The 15,809-nt window shown below is 43.0% G+C and overlaps 1 non-coding gene across 1 annotated transcript; it reads left to right on the top strand.

The window, feature by feature from the left end:
* Positions 1–8,514: 8,514 nt before the first annotated feature.
* Trnar-acg (transfer RNA arginine (anticodon ACG)) lies at positions 8,515–8,587 on the top strand. The gene has a single exon. It is a non-coding gene; the product is annotated as a tRNA-Arg (tRNA).
* The last annotated feature ends 7,222 nt before the right edge of the window (positions 8,588–15,809 follow it).

Below are 15,809 nucleotides of genomic sequence, written 5' to 3' on the forward strand. Positions count from 1 at the left end.
ATTCCCTACATTTATCAAGAACTGCTTTGAAAAGTTCCTCATACGTGTCTTGGGTCTTGTGTTGCAGGAATGCATAAACAACTGAGACACCAGTGCTCCCGAGAGGAACACGAATGACAAACAACTGCATAACTACTCCATGCCTCGCTAGACTTTTCCTGCCTCGTTTACGGTTGTCTTGTTCATCGGTCTTGTCTTCATGCTCCTCTTCCTCTTCTCAGTGTATACGCCTCAGCCTTCGTAGAGCTTAGCGGACATTTCTCCAGATTTTTGCACTTCTGTCTCCTGAATTTCAAAACAGCTTCTCCAGGTTTCTGTTTTTCCAGACTTTTCTTGCCTCGGTGTTTGTCTCGCTTTCCCTCTCCCTCTTTCTCTTATCTTTCTCGCGGGACGGCGGGAAGACAGCTGCTGGCTTTCTCCCGTGACAGGCCGCGTGTGGAGAGAAGAAACACTCCTTCCTTCCCTCCCCCTTCCTTTCCTCCTTTCCCTTCCATTCTTCCTTTCGTCCTTCCTTGCTTCCTCTTTTCTATCCTTGCTTCCTATCATCCTTCTTACCTTCGTCCCTTTGTTGTCCCGCTTCATTTGCGGGCATCTCTACCTTACCTTTCTCTCCTCCTCCTCCTCACACCACGTCACCTGTTCTTCACCTCTTTACCCCCTTCCATCTACTTTTCCGTCTAATGCCCTTCATCATCATCATCATCATCATAATCATCATCATCATCATCGGGGAACAGATCACGTAACAAGAACAGCTGCAGTATTTTTCTTTCTCTTTTTTTTCTTTCCTCCGACACCTTTTCTTATATCTTTTTTTTACCTTCCTGTCCTGTCTCTTCTCTCTCCTACAAACCTCTCCTCCTCCTCCTCCTCCTCCTCCTCCTCCTCCTCCTCCTTCTCCTCCTCCTCAACCCCCCCTTCTCGTCCATTTAACTTCCCTCTCCCTGTCTCCTCCCTTGCTACTTCTTTTTCCTCCTCGTAACACCGACTCTCTCCTTCCCTCTCTTCTCTCTCCCTCTCGTCCTCCCCTCCCCCCCTCCCCTCTTCTCTCTCTACTCCCCTCCTGTCCTCTCCTTCACCTCCCATCCTCCCCGTCTTTCCGCTTACCCTCCCCTCCCCCCTACCCTCCTCTCTCTCACACACATTCGCTCTCCCTTCCAGCCGTGTTAAGGACAGCAGGGAGAGTGAGAGTACCGTGATGGGAGTACTCTGTGATGCTGAGGGAGAGGAAAGGGAGAGTAGAGAGGGAGATAAAGACGGCGATGATGGAGGGTGATAAAAAGGGGGAGCAAGGAAGGAGAATGGTTAAGAGTAGGAAGAAAAGGAGAAGAGAATGATTAAGGGGGAAGGATGGAGTAGAGGAAAGGCGTAACAAGGGAGAAAATGAAGGAAGGGAGAGAAGATAGTAAGGGTGAAAGGTGAAGGGCAAAGGAAAATAAAAAAATATGGAGAAAGGGCATGAGTGAAATGTAAAGGGGAGGAAATGGAAGTATGAAGAAAAAGAGTATGGGGAAAAAAGAGAGTTAGGAAAGGCAGTAAAGAAGGAAGACAGATAACAAGAAGACAGTGTAAAGATAGGAAGAGCAAGGAAAGGAGAGAGAGGGAGGAATGTAATAGAAAAAGGCAGATACATGAGGGAAGGGGGAGAAGGAAAAGGCAAGAGAAGGGAAAATGAGGGAGATGGAAGGAGAAAAATAGTGAAAATGAACATCTCCACCTTCCTTTCCTCCGTCTCTTCCTTCTCCGCACGCCTCCTCCTTCCCATTCTTCTTTCTATTTCTTCCTCTCTGTGTACTTCTTTCCACCTCTTCGTCCTCCACCTCCTTCTCCTTCCCTCCACCTTCTTTCCTTCTCTCCTTTTTTCCCTCCCTTTCACCTTTCCCTTCGCCTCCATCTGTCGCTCTAATGGAGTAATACGTCCCCCCCCCCTCCTCCTCCTCCTCCTCCTCCTCCTCCTCCTCCTCCCTCCTTCGCCCATTTCTCCCTCTTTCTTGTACTTTCCTTCTGGCTTCAATCACCTCCGTCTCTCCATCCCTTCTCTCTTCCTCGACATCTCTTTCCTCCTCCTCCTCCTCCTCCTCCTCCTCCTCCTCTTCAAAAAAACTGCGGGCTGCTGCTGCTACTATTGATCAGAAAGACAGGGAAAGACTTTTTTTTATTTTCTCTCTAACACACACACACACACACACACACACACACACACACACACACACACACACACACACACACACTAAATGGAGGGAAGAAAATGGTCTCTGTGAAAGTTTGTCTGGAAATGGCTTTGGCCGCTTAGTGTGTCCGTGTGGTGTTGGTGGTGGAGGCGGCGGTGGTGGTGGTGGTGGTGGTGAAGGTAGTGGTATCGGTGGTGGTGGTGGTGGTGGTGGTAGTGGTATCGGTGGTGGTGGTGGTGGTGGTGGCTGTGGGATGTCAGCTGTTTTTTTTTTTATTTCTTGATGGTGGTCGTATAGTCTAAAGGGTACAGATTTTCTTATTACTTTTTAACTTTATTTATTTGTTCTTTTTTCTGTCTGTGGTAGGAAATGTGAGTTTGTTAAATTTGCAATGCATCGCTCGTGTTTGATATTGATTTTATGTCAACAGCTTGTGGTGGTATTGGGCAAGGAAAGTCTAGAGGAAGAGATGGAGAAGGAGGAGGAGGAGAGGAGGAGGAAAAGGAGGAGGGGGAGGAGGAGGAGGAGGAGGAGGAGGAGAGGAGGTATTGTAGGAAGAGGAGAAGGAAGAGGAAGATGAAAGAGAAGGAAAAGAAAGAGAAGAAGAAGAGGAAGAGAAGTGGAGGAGCATTTGAAGGACGGAAACAAAACTTGGAGAGAAAAAGAGAAAGAAAAAAATGAGGAAACGGAAAAGCATAAAACGAAAAGAACGAGACTTGAGACAATATGACAACACAAGATTTAGTCCTTCACGTAGAGAGAGAGAGAGAGAGAGAAATAATAATTGAAAGAATGAACGGAGAGATAGAACGATGACTGAAGAAGTAAGGAGGTAAAAAGGAAGGAAGACGGACTCCTAAAAGAAAGGAAGGAAGGAAAGAAAGAAGAAAGGAAAGAAGGAAGGAAGGAAAGAAGGAAAGAAATAACAAAAGAAGGAAGGAAAGAACCAAAGAAGGAATGAATGAAGGAAAGAAGGAAGGATCGAGGGAAACAATGGAAAAAAAATTGGAAAGAAGTAAAAAGAAATGGACGAAAGATGAAAATATGGAAGTCACTGAGGAAATAGTAAAGTAATTTCTGAAGAAAGAAGGGAAGACAAAAACTAATGATTTACAAAGATTATATGAAAGTAATCAATGAAAAATTATGATAGTGAAAAGGAAAGTCAGGTAGAGGAGGAACGTATGGAACCGAAAAGGAAGAAGTGAAAGAAGGAAACGAAACGAATTAATAGAAGAGTAAAAATATGTTATAAGAGGAGCGAATAAAAGACACAGAAGGTAAAGGAAGGTTGGAGGGAATAGATAAAGGAAAGGATGAGATGGAAGGCAAAATATAGTAAATAACAACAAAAAAAAAGTACTGGAGTTGAAAGTGAGGAAAAAATAAAGGTAGGAAGGGAAGTATGATTGAACTGAACAGGATCGAAATAAAGAAAAAGGAAAAAGAAAGAGTTGGTGGGGAAAGTAAAGAGAAAATGGAACCACAACTGAAGGAAAGGAAGAAACGAAAAGATTGAAAATGCCCGAAAAATATATCGAAATGTAAACAGTAATAAAAAAAGAATATTGAAAGACGAAGGTGAAGAAAAGGCAGGACAAGAATTAAATTGAAATACGGGCTAAAGTGAATGAAAGAAAATAATAAAAAAGGAAGAAAGAAATGAGAATGGTATGAAGGAAGCGATTAGCCAACACACACACACACACACACACACACACACACACACACACACACACACACACACACACACACACACACACACACACACACACACACACACACACACACACACACACACACACACACACACACACCATTCTCTCTCAACTCAGGAAGAAGTGATAAAGGCTCCTCTTGATAGTGACCGAGGAGGAGGAGGAAGAAAGAAAGAATTGGCAAGAGGTAGCAGGGTGAGGGAGCACAACAGAAAATGGGAAAAAGAGGAAGAGGAGGAAACGAAAAATAGAAAGAAAATATTTGAACCTGTACAAGAGAATGACGAAGAAAAGAGTGAAAGAAACAGAGCAAGAATTAATATTGCAGCAGTGCGGTGAAAGAAAAAAAGAAAAAAAGAAAGAAAAGAGAGGAAAAATTACACACACACACACACACACACACACACACACACACACACACACACACACACACACACACACACACACACACACACACACACACACACACACACACACACACACACACACACACACACACACACACACACACACACACACACACACACACACACACACACACACACACACACACACACACACACACACACACACACACACACACACACACACACACACACACACACACACACACACACACACACACACACACACACACACACACACACACACACACACACACACACACACACACACACACACACACACACACACACACACACACACACACACAAAGATAGTAGGTTTAAAAAAAAGATTGACGTGTTTTCGCTGGTTTTATTAGAGAGAGCGAGTGTTTGCTTGACCGACTCTCTCCCTCAATACAAGGTTTATATTAAGTCTCTCCTTCCGCCCTTCCATTTTCTTCCTTTCCTTCCTCCCTCCCTCCTTTTCTTCTTTATTTTTCATTCCTTCGTATTGGTTTTTGTTTTTGTTTATTTTTCATTTATCCCTTTTCTCTTTTTTGCCTTTGCCTCTCTTTCTTCCTTCCTTTTTCCTTTCTTTTGTATTTATTTTCTTCCTTTCCTCCCTTCCCTCCTTCATCGCCTTTGTTTTCATTATTTCGTCTTTCCTTCTAAAAATATTCCTTCTTTGTTCCTTTCATTCCTGCCTTCCACATTTCTTTCCTTCCTTCCTTTTTTAACCATTTCCATTTTTTTTTCATTACCTCTTCTATTTCTCTTCCGCTCCTCCCTCCTTCCTTTCTTCTTTCTTTTACGATTTCCGTGGTCACTCCTCTCCCAGCTTTCTTCCTTCTCCATCTCCTTACCCTCCTCTCTTTTACATTCCATCCCCTACCCTCTTTTTTCTTTCTTTCTTTATTTCTTCCTTCCTTTCTACCTTCCTCCCCTATTTCCTTCCTTCCTTGTTAAATTCCTTCTCTTAGTTAAACGCAAGGCAGATTTTCCTTCCCTAATAACTTTGCCTCCTCCTCCTCCTCCTCCTCCTCCTTCCCCTCCTTCTCCTCCTCCTCCTCCTCCTCCCCTCCTCCTCCTCCCCTCCTCCTCCTCCTCCTCCTCCTCTTCCTCTTCCTCTTCCTTTTCCTCCTCCTCCTCCTCCTCCTCCTCCTCCTCCTCCGCAGGAGTTATTTGTCGAATTGAGTTGTTCGCCATTGGAACAGCCTTCCTGCAGAAGTGGTTTGCGCAGAGACCATCAACTCCTTCAAGAAACGCATTGATCGCCATTTTGCTGCATCAGGAGTGAACTGAACGTATCCAAGAGTAGGTCCACAAGTGCTTTAATCCTTCCCTGCAAGCCACTCCTGTGGCTGACGGATTGATTAAATCACTGAAAACAGGCAGCCTAGTAATGAGCCAACAGGCTTTCTGCTGACTGCCAGTCCATGTTTCCATGTTTCCTCCTCCTCCTCCTCCTCCTCCTCCTCCTCCTCCTTGAGCTCAGTATTTATGGCAACTCGATCAGAACTTTTTAAGGTATTGCATAATATTTTGGCGCCGCTACACAACACGACACGAATAAAAAATAAAAAATAAAATAAATAAATAAATAAAAGTTCACCGTCAATTAGGCCGACTTTCTTCGATTTTCTTTTTCTGTCATGGTTTCTCTTTTGGTTGGGCTTTTTTTTCATCGTTTTTTTTTCTTTTATCCTTTTTCCCAATCTTTTTTTACATTATATTTTTACTGTTTAAACACACACACATTGAAGAACAGGTAGATAGATAGATAGGTAGGGAGAGAGAGAGAGAGAGAGAGAGAGAGAGAGAGAGAGAGAGAGAGAGAGAGAGAGAGAGAGAGAGAGAGAGAATCATAGGTATCGGCGCTCATCACTCGTTTATTTCTCGTTAGGCACACATTTAGTCCACGTTTTTCCCTTTAGTCTCGTTAGTGTTGTGTGCACAGTGTCCTTAATGTTGTTGTTTTTCCTTGGATTGTAATGGAAATTGAAAAAAAGTTGTTGCTGTTTTGTGAGTTTTTATCGGTTGTTGTGGTTTTTGTTGTTGCTGTTTTGGTGGTAGTAGTGGTGGTGGTGACGGTGGTGGTGGTGGTGGTGGTGGTAGTGATGGTGGTAGTGGTGGTGGGGGTGGTAGTGGTGGCGGTGGTGTTGGTGTTGGTGGTGGTGGTAGTGGTGGTGGTGGTAGTGGTAGTAGTAGTGGTGGTGGTGGTGGTCTAATAATAGCTGTTTCGTGAGTTCTTAGCAGTTGTTGTTGTTGTTGTTGTTGTTGCTGTTTTGGTGGTGGTGGTAGTGGTTGTGGTGGTGGTGATGGTGGTGGTGGTAGTGGTGGTAGTGGTGGTGGTCTAATAATAGCTAAGACAGAGGAAATAGTGAGCCAAAGTTCCTATCACCCATCCCACACACTCTTCCTGTCTGTCTGTGTGTATGTATGTCTCTGGCACTGGTCCATTCTCACACATTTCGGGACTTGCACACCGAAATTCGAAGAGACAATGGTTGATGCTTTGTTATTTTTTTCACGGGGGGTTAGTTAATGAGACACGTGATAGTTTGACGAGACCTCTTCACCATGAACGTAAAAATAACACTCATGGGAACCCGACTAATCTCCTTTGTGGCCTTAGAAAATATTTGTTGTGAGCCGAAAGTGTCTGAGGATTCGTGCCTTTGTCTCTCTTTATTACGCCACTTCCCTTTACTAGGTATCAGGACACCTCTTCTCACGTAATTGACTGCTCTTTCGGCCACCTCTTCGGATTCTTTACTGGAGAAGCGAGTAGCGGGCTTTTTTTTATATAGTTTCCTTTTTTTGTTCCCTTGTGCTGTCTCCTTTGCTGTAAAAAAAAAAAAACTTCCTTACGCCACTCCCTTTATCCTCCCCTCCCCCCGCCTCCGTGATCTAGTGGTCAGCGTGCCAAGATAGCACTCTTCAGGCCCGGGTCGTTGGCGTGAGGCTGACCAGCTGTTTATCCTCCCTTTCGGACTGGTCGATAAATGGATACCTGGGGAAACCTGGGGAATGTAAACTATGGCAACCCGGATTTCACATTAGCCCGTGTCCCGGGGTAATTGGCTGTTGCCGACCGCATGCTCAAAGGGCCAACGGATCGGAGATGAGCACCGCAGCCATGCTCAGCTATAGCGCATGCACCCACCTTTACCTTTTATCTTTTCTTTCCTCACCTCATTCCTCCACACAGGGCAGGCATCGTAGCTTTCACCTTTCTTCTCCACCTTCCTGCCTCTCACTCATTCACTCACTCATCCGCTCGCTGCTTGACTTTAGGCTAATAATATTTCCCTTCCCATTTTTTATCCCACTCATTCCATTAAATTTACTCTCACTTACCTTCTTTTTTTTTTTTTCGTTTTTCTTTCTTGCTTCTTTCTTTATTACTCTTTCCATTCTTCCTTCCTTCCTTCCTTTCTTTCGTCTTTTGTTTTTTCTTTTCTTACTTCTTTCCCATTTTCCATCCTTTCTTCTATGCTTCTTCTCCTTCCTTCCTTTCGTCTATCCTTCCTCCTCTCCTTATCTCTCCTTCACTTTATTGTTACCCTTCATTCCTCCTCCTCGCCTTCCCCTCTGCTCCTCTTTAAGCCCTTAAGCACCAAGGCTCAGAGCACCTGTCATCTCACACATACCTTTCCCTCACCTCCCTCCCTCCCTCCCTCCCCCACTTTCACTGCCTAAACTGTCCTCCCTTCATTCCCTTTCTCCTGTGGTTTCCTTTTCTATCTTCCTTCGTTCGTTCGTTCGTTCCCCTCTTCCTTCTTTCCTTCTCTCCTTCCTTCCTTCTTCTTTCATTACCTTAACTGTTCCCATTTTCATTCCTTTTCTCCTGCCAGCTCTCCTTTTCTACCTTCCTTCCCTCGTTCATTCGTTCGTTCCTTCTATATATCTTTCCTTCCTTCCTTCCTTCCTTCTTGTCAAATTACTGTTTTGTTGCCCTCCTCCTTTTAGTCTTCCTGCCTTCCCATCTTCCTTCTTTCTCATGAATACTTTTCATTATTATCTCATTTTTCCATTTTTTTTTTCTTTCCGTACTTTCCCTTCTAACTCTTCATTATCTGCTTCATTCCATTCCTTAATTCCTTCCTTCCTTCCTTCATTCATTCATTCATTAATTCCCTTTTCTTCATTATCTTCGTTCCATCTCAATTCCTGTTTTGATTTCTTCTCTTAAGCCCTTCATTAAACTCTAAAGTCCTGTTTTCCGTTTGAATTCAAGGCCTCGTGGCGCAACGGATAACGCGTCTGACTACGGATCAGAAGATTCCAGGTTCGAATCCTGGCGAGGTCGAATGATTCGTTTTTTTCCAGTATTTATTCGTTTCTTTGTCTTAGTGGCTCATATTTCGTCCCTTATTTACTTACCTTACGCTACTGTTATTATATTTTAATTATTAACTGTCCTTAATTATTGTTTAAGGTGATACTAGTTCACCTACTTTTTCATTCTTACATTAGTGTTAATGTAGTGTGTTGATAGAGGGAGGGAGGGAGAGAGGGGGGTTAAAGGTGTTGATGGTGGTGGTCGAGGTGGTAAAAGAGGTGCTAAACTAGATTACTCACGCACTCTGACACACATGGCTTCCCACACCAACAAAGAGCAGAGATTTGCCACCGGACAGAAATACCCGTACACGGAAAACACAGCAGCGCAACACCGCAGACTTGGAGTACAACTAGTCAGCACAAGGCTACGGGAGGCTGCCGGCAAGATATGGGAGAAACTAGACCAGCAAGACGACGTGAACTACACCCACGTCAAGGAGCTTGACGGCAGCACGGACATGGTCCATCCCTGGTTTCTGCGCAGCTTGAAGTCACTACGAGAACAACCGCCCACACATCACTTCACACATGTGACACCATAGCTTAGCTTAGCTCTCTACACACAAACAAATCAAACACCCCCCCCCAGCACGCCGGGGGTATACAAATAAGGTGCCCGATAAACAATAACTACACCTAAACAACTAACGAACCTACACCATACAACTGTACACTCCTACTGTCTTTCCTGTTCCCCACCTGTACCTTCACCACTAACCCACTTCCTCTTCCTACTGTACCTTTAATTAACCCGGTAGCAGCGACGGGCAAAATTGTGGCTTTACCGTGTACCAGCGACGGGCCATATTTTTGCCATGATATAAACCCCCAAAAATAGATGATGCATAAACTGATCACAAGTGCGTTGAAATATATTATGAAATGGTTTGCGTGAGTGATGATTTTTTCTCATTTTTCTCGCTTAGAGGAGCCTTTAAGAAACATGATCCCCGCAGCTACCGGGTTAAAAAAAGAAAAAATGTGGTGGTGTTACTACTGGTGGTGGAGGCGCTGGCAGGCACTGGCAGAGGTGATAGTGGTGGTGGTGATGTACGCTTCTGTGGTCGTTCATGTGCTGCTCTACGTTTAGTAATTTATTCTTGTACTCTCTTGACGCTATTGTTGAAATATTGACAGATTGTAGTGGTAGCATGTGTGTAATAATAATAATAATAATAATAATAATAATAATAATAATAATAATAATAATAATAATAATAATAATAATAAACGGTTTATTTCATGAAGTACCAGGCAGCCCTAGAGCTGAAAATTTACATCAATGGAAGATGAAATGAAATGAATGAGACAAATGAATAAAGTAGTATGATTGACAATAAAAAGGAAAATAGAAATAACAATAATAGCAATAATCATAGCAATAATAATCACGATAATAATAATGAGTGTGTGTGTGTGTGTGTGTGTGTGTGTGTGTGTGTGTGTGTGTGTGTGTGTGTGTGTGTGTGTGTGTGTGTGTGTGTGTGTGTGTGTGTGTGTGTGTGTGTGTGTGTGTGTGTGTGTGTGTGTGTGTGTGACCTCACTAACACACCAATAGACGCTTTCTTTCTCTCCGTTTATCTCTTTACACTCCGCCAGCGAGGAGGAAATTATAAACTCTCTCTCTCTCTCTCTCTCCATCAATTTTTCTATATATCCTTATATCATTTTATCGCGTCAATACATTTTCCTGCCTACAACCTCCTCCTCCTCCTCCTCCTCCTCCTCCTTTTCCTTCCTTTCTAAATACCTTTATAAGTAAACGAACGGAGAGAGAGAGAGAGAGAGAGAGAGAGAGAGAGAGAGAGAGAGAGAGAGAGAGAGAGAGACAATTACGAGTCGTGTTTGCCTTGCTCAGTCGTCCTCTCCTTAAAGGCTGTTTGTCAAGAAAATCCCCGCCTTGATTTCTTACTCGGGACTGCAATCATGTAGAATAAAGGGGAGGAGGAGGAGGATGAACACAAAGGAACACAAAGGAAAAACAATCAACAGCAGACCTGATGATCCTTGCGAGGCTGTTTGTGACAAGCTACGCTAACTATCTAATGAAAGGTGGAAGATGAAGTTCAGCAAAGGCGAAGGCTTCTCGCTACCCCCCCCCCTATCCCTCCAGCCAAACCTGGGAGGAAAGAAAAAAGAACAATGCAGCTTGGAAAAACTGCATGGAAATTATGTAGGAAAGAGGAAAGAACTATCATTACTGCTACTACTAACCGGGCGATAAAAACGGACAAGGACACCAGTATTCGAAAGAAGTTAACGTTATTACGACAATGAGTAATATATTAGTTGCTGGTTGGATTCAAAATACTTGTCAAATCTATTCTTGAAGGACGTAACTGTTGTACTATCAACGACATCACAGGGTAGAGAATTCCAAACATTAACGACTAGACTAAAGAAGAAGTGTTTGGCTTCGTGCGACGGGAATCTTTTACCACTTATCGTGATATTGTGATTTCTTCTTGTTCTATCTATCAATTGTAAAGTAATCTTCCGCATTAATATCACTGAATCCTTTAAACATTTTAAACACTTCTATTAGATCGTCTCGCATTCTTCGTTTTGATAGGCTGGATAAATTTACTTCTCTAAGCCTTTGTTCATAAGATAAATTTCTCAACCCGTTCTAACTTTTCTATGTTTTTTTCTGTAATAGGGAGACCAAAACCAAGGTAAAGGGAGGCAAGCCAGGTATTCTCACGTGGGTGTGGGTGTGGGTGTGGGGTGCGCTGGACCAAAATTGGTATGGACTGCGCAGGTAGACCGTGGCGTCACAGGCTAGACGTGGAAAAGGTATGATTGCTGCGGAGACTTAAGTCTTGACCCAGCACCCGGCTAGAGGAGGTCTATCTGAGCGGTCCGCTTTCTGTGACATGGGAAACTCTTGTATAGTACGCCTTCGTGTTGCATTGTTCGTGGGTGCAAATCCCTGCATCGCAAAGAGACCACACTGCTTTTTCAGTCTCCCAAAAGATTAAGTTACAAATGACACACTTTTTGGCTTAGTTTTTTTATTAGATCCTAAGCTAATTCAACAGTTTAGTATTGTGCATAATATCATTAGGCAAATACTGTACATAAATAAATCATAAGGCTGTAGCCTCATTACATAGCACAACGGAAGCTGCCAAGCTGTAGAGGGAAGGAGCTCAATGAGCTTAGCTGCACTGGGCACCAAGGTTTAGGTTTATACCCAAGACTTATTATCGGTGAACAAATACTTTAAAGAGGAATGGAGACCCAGGATTATATGTGAATACACATGTCCTATAGTCATTCCTATTATTATATGAGTGAATTGTCCGAACACTCCAGGGAAAATTAATGCAGAGGGCACTAAAACAGTACTGAAAATGCATTCCAGGATCAGAACCGACTTAGACGTGCAACGGACTAGCCTACATTACATTAAGATACCTTTAAATTCTCACACTCTCTTTCTCTTTTTCTCTCTCTATCTATTTCTCGCTCTCGTCTAGGCAGTGACGTCACTTAGAATGCGCAGAGAGAGGTGGGGTAGGGGGGATCGAGACTACCTGGTGTTTCTTCTACCACGACCAAAACTGTACACAGTCCTCTAGATGGGGTCGAACCAGGAAATTATACAGTTTTAATATTACTTTTTTCGATTTATTATTAAAGACTCGTCCGATAAAGCCAACCAATTTGTTTGCGGTTTTAACTACCATTGAACAATGCTGACTGGGCTTTAAATCGCTTGATATAGTGATTCCAAGATCATTTTCTTTACTTACTGCCGAAAGTTGTTGGCCATTCATTACGTACTGAACGCGATTGTTATTGTTTCCGATGTGTAACACTTTACATTTGTAAACGTTAAATTTCATTTGCCATTGATTGGCCCAACGTGCAAGTCGATCTAGATCTGATTGTAATGCTTCTTCGTCGAGTGTCATAGTTACCTTACTAGCGATTTTTGTGTCATCAGCAAATTTTGATACATTGCAAGTGAGCCCGTCATCGATATCATTAACATAAATTAAGAAGAGCATGGCACCAAGCACTGATCCTTGAGGTACGCCGCTTCTGACATCGAGCCAGTTAGATGAAACACCGCTTAGAACTACTCTCTGTTTCCCCTCAGAGAGCCAGTCCCCAAACCAATTGTGAATGTTACCCAAGATACCGTGCGCCAATAGTTTACTGAGCAACCGTTTGTGGGAGACCTTATAAAATGCCTTTTGAAAACCCAGATATATGATATATACAGATCTGCTTTCATTAAATACCTGAAAAATATAATGAAAAAAATCAATTAAGTTAGTTAAACACGAATTACTACAGAAGCCTTGTTGCGAATTATGTATTACATTATTTTCTTCGAAGAATTTCACCATATTGTCGCGAATGATAGTCTCCATTAACTTACAAACAATCGTTGTCAGGCTCATTGGTCGATACTTTTCTGGATGAGACTTGTACCCTTTTTTGAAAATTGGTGTGACATTTGCTAGTTTCCAATCCGACGGAACTTTTTCAGCTGTTAATGATTTATTGAATAAGATAGAGAGCGGTTTACAAATTTGATGTTTAATTTTTATTTTATTTTAGGTGTAATTTTGTCAGGACCAGGAGCTTTGCTTGCTTTAATCTTTTCAATTGTGCGTAAAATGTCACTTTCTACGATGAGCACGCCATTTAAAATATTTTCGGTCCTTCTAACCTCCGGCGGTTGAGGTGATAAACAATATTCGTAACAGCAGTCGTGATGGATTATACCTGCCAGTGTGTCACCTGTCGTGTGCATATTCGCGGAGGGGAGAGGTGGAGGTAATCTCTACACACACACACACACACACACACACACACACACACACACACACACACACACACACACACACACACACACACACACACACACACACACACACACACACACACACACACACACACTCACAAACGAGTTGACTTGTGAAAAAGTTAAGGGATGGTTGCTTACTACTTCACGAAGATAATAATGTAAACGTGATACGAAAAATTAGAGGCAAAACAAATTGAGATCACAAAGAAAGAAACCCTAAAATAAATAAACTGAAACTAAAGCTCATGTGTGTGTGTGTGTGTGTGTGTGTGTGTGTGTGTGTGTGTGTGTGTGTGTGTGTGTGTCTTCATTTATCTCCATCGCTTCTTACCCATTACCCTTCGTCATAAGTTCTCTCTTGCTTTCTCGCCTATCCTCTCCCTTTTTTCCCTCCCTCCCTCCCAAATGGCCATCCAGCGTCTCATTAGCGCCTGCTTTTCCTCCTTAACTCATATTTATTCTCATTTCGTAGGGCAGGCTATAATTTCAGCCGTCCTCTCCTCCTCCTTTTCCTCCACCGTCTTCTCCTCCTCCTTCGCTTCCTACTCTCCTTCCCCCTCTCTCCTCTCTTCTCTCTTTCATCACACTATCTTTCTTTTTTTTCTCCTTTGTCCCCGTCTTTAGCCACCTTCTCTTCCTCCTTCAGCTTCTCATCCTTTCCCTGTTACTACTACTACTACTACTACTACTACTACTACTACTACTGTTACTACTACTACTGTTACTACTACTACTACTGTTTCTGCTACTACTGCTACTACTACTACTACTACTACTACTAATAATAATAATAATAATAATAATAATAATAATAATGTCAGTGAGAGCGCGTCGGCAACACCCGAGGGTTCGAACGAGTGGTTGCGTCGATGAATCGGAGCCGCGGACGAAGCTTCGGACTCTGCCTCACCTCTACTCAACCACTTGCCCGCTCGCATGATCAACGAACGCGATTTCTCGGCGTTTATGTAATGTAAATAATGCATAACAAACAAGCGAACCTGCAAACAAACCTAACCAACTAACAAACTAACCAACTAACTAAATTAATAACTGACTAATTATCTTACTATCTAACCAACTAGTTAAGAAAGTAACTAACTAGCTAAAAAAACAACAAACTATAACTGTAACGAAGTGAGGACATTAGGAAAGGAAGCTGTATATGAAGGGAGGCAAGGCTAGGATGTAATGCTTTTGATCTATATACGATTTATATTTCCATCTCCTGAGGCCTCGAGAAGCTCACTTCTATAAAATGGCAACACTGAGGCAAGGAAACTGGTGCCATTTTGAGCTTTTAAACTTGATTTTTCGTTTATGTCCACACAGTAGGTTACGCTGTATAATCTCCTACAACCTCTAGGAATGGATCTGACGTAGAGTTCAAAACGTTTCTTTCTGTGGAGGTCATTCAAATATTACATCTTTATACGCTGGAGAAAACAATGAAAGTGACATCTGACATCCATACAGCTTCGCCACGTATGGAGAGCTACGTGTTGCCTCCTTTTGCCGGTGAGGCGGTGACTGGCAACCCGTCTGTTTGTCTCAGCGGTGTGTGGGTGAAGGTCAAACCCGTATTCGTATTGGCACCTCAGTCCGCTTGTTTGAAAAGCCTCTCGTAGAAGTTCCTGGGATTTAAATGGACTGTTTCGTGATCCTGGTGATAGTTTTACACCACTTCTGTACCTTGAACGGGAAAATCTTCCAAGAAAATCGGGCTAATCTTCTTCGTTGCCTCGAAAAACAATCGTAATAGGAGCCCGATACGTTTGAGATTATGGACCTCAAACACTCTCCTAGTATTACGATAAGTTTGTGCGGTGTGTCGCGGCCTCCAGGAACACCAAGGTCGGTGCAGTGAGGGAGTCCGGGAGTGCCTCAAGGTTGGTGTTTTGGGCTTCGTTGTTTGTTCATTGAAAACTTTAGTCGAGGTTGTTATGTCATTACCGAATAGATATTTTTCCCTTTTTCGCGCTTCCCCTCTCCTCCATCCTCTCCTCTTCCATCTCTTCCTTCTCTCCTCACTACCTTTATATCGTCTTTTTTGTCTCATTGTTTTGCTTTATCCTCTTCCTCCTGTTTTTTTTCTCTTCCTCCTTCGCTTTGTTCTTATTCTACTCTTAACCACTTGTTATCTCTCTTTCTCCTTCTCAATCTTCCTCCTCCTCCTACCTTCCCCTTCCTTGTTTCTACTCTATCACAGTTGCTTTAGATATGTCCTTCACCACCCGCGTCTTGAGCCTCCTCCTCCTACTCCTCTTCTTCCTAATCCTAATATAACTATTTCCTGCCGGCACGTTGCCGGAGGGAGAGGTGGGTGGGGAGGTGCCTTCATCTATTCTATCCTGTCCTACCA

The sequence above is a fragment of the Eriocheir sinensis genome, chromosome 21 (assembly GCF_024679095.1).
Source record: "Eriocheir sinensis breed Jianghai 21 chromosome 21, ASM2467909v1, whole genome shotgun sequence".
NCBI lineage: Eukaryota > Metazoa > Arthropoda > Malacostraca > Decapoda > Varunidae > Eriocheir > Eriocheir sinensis.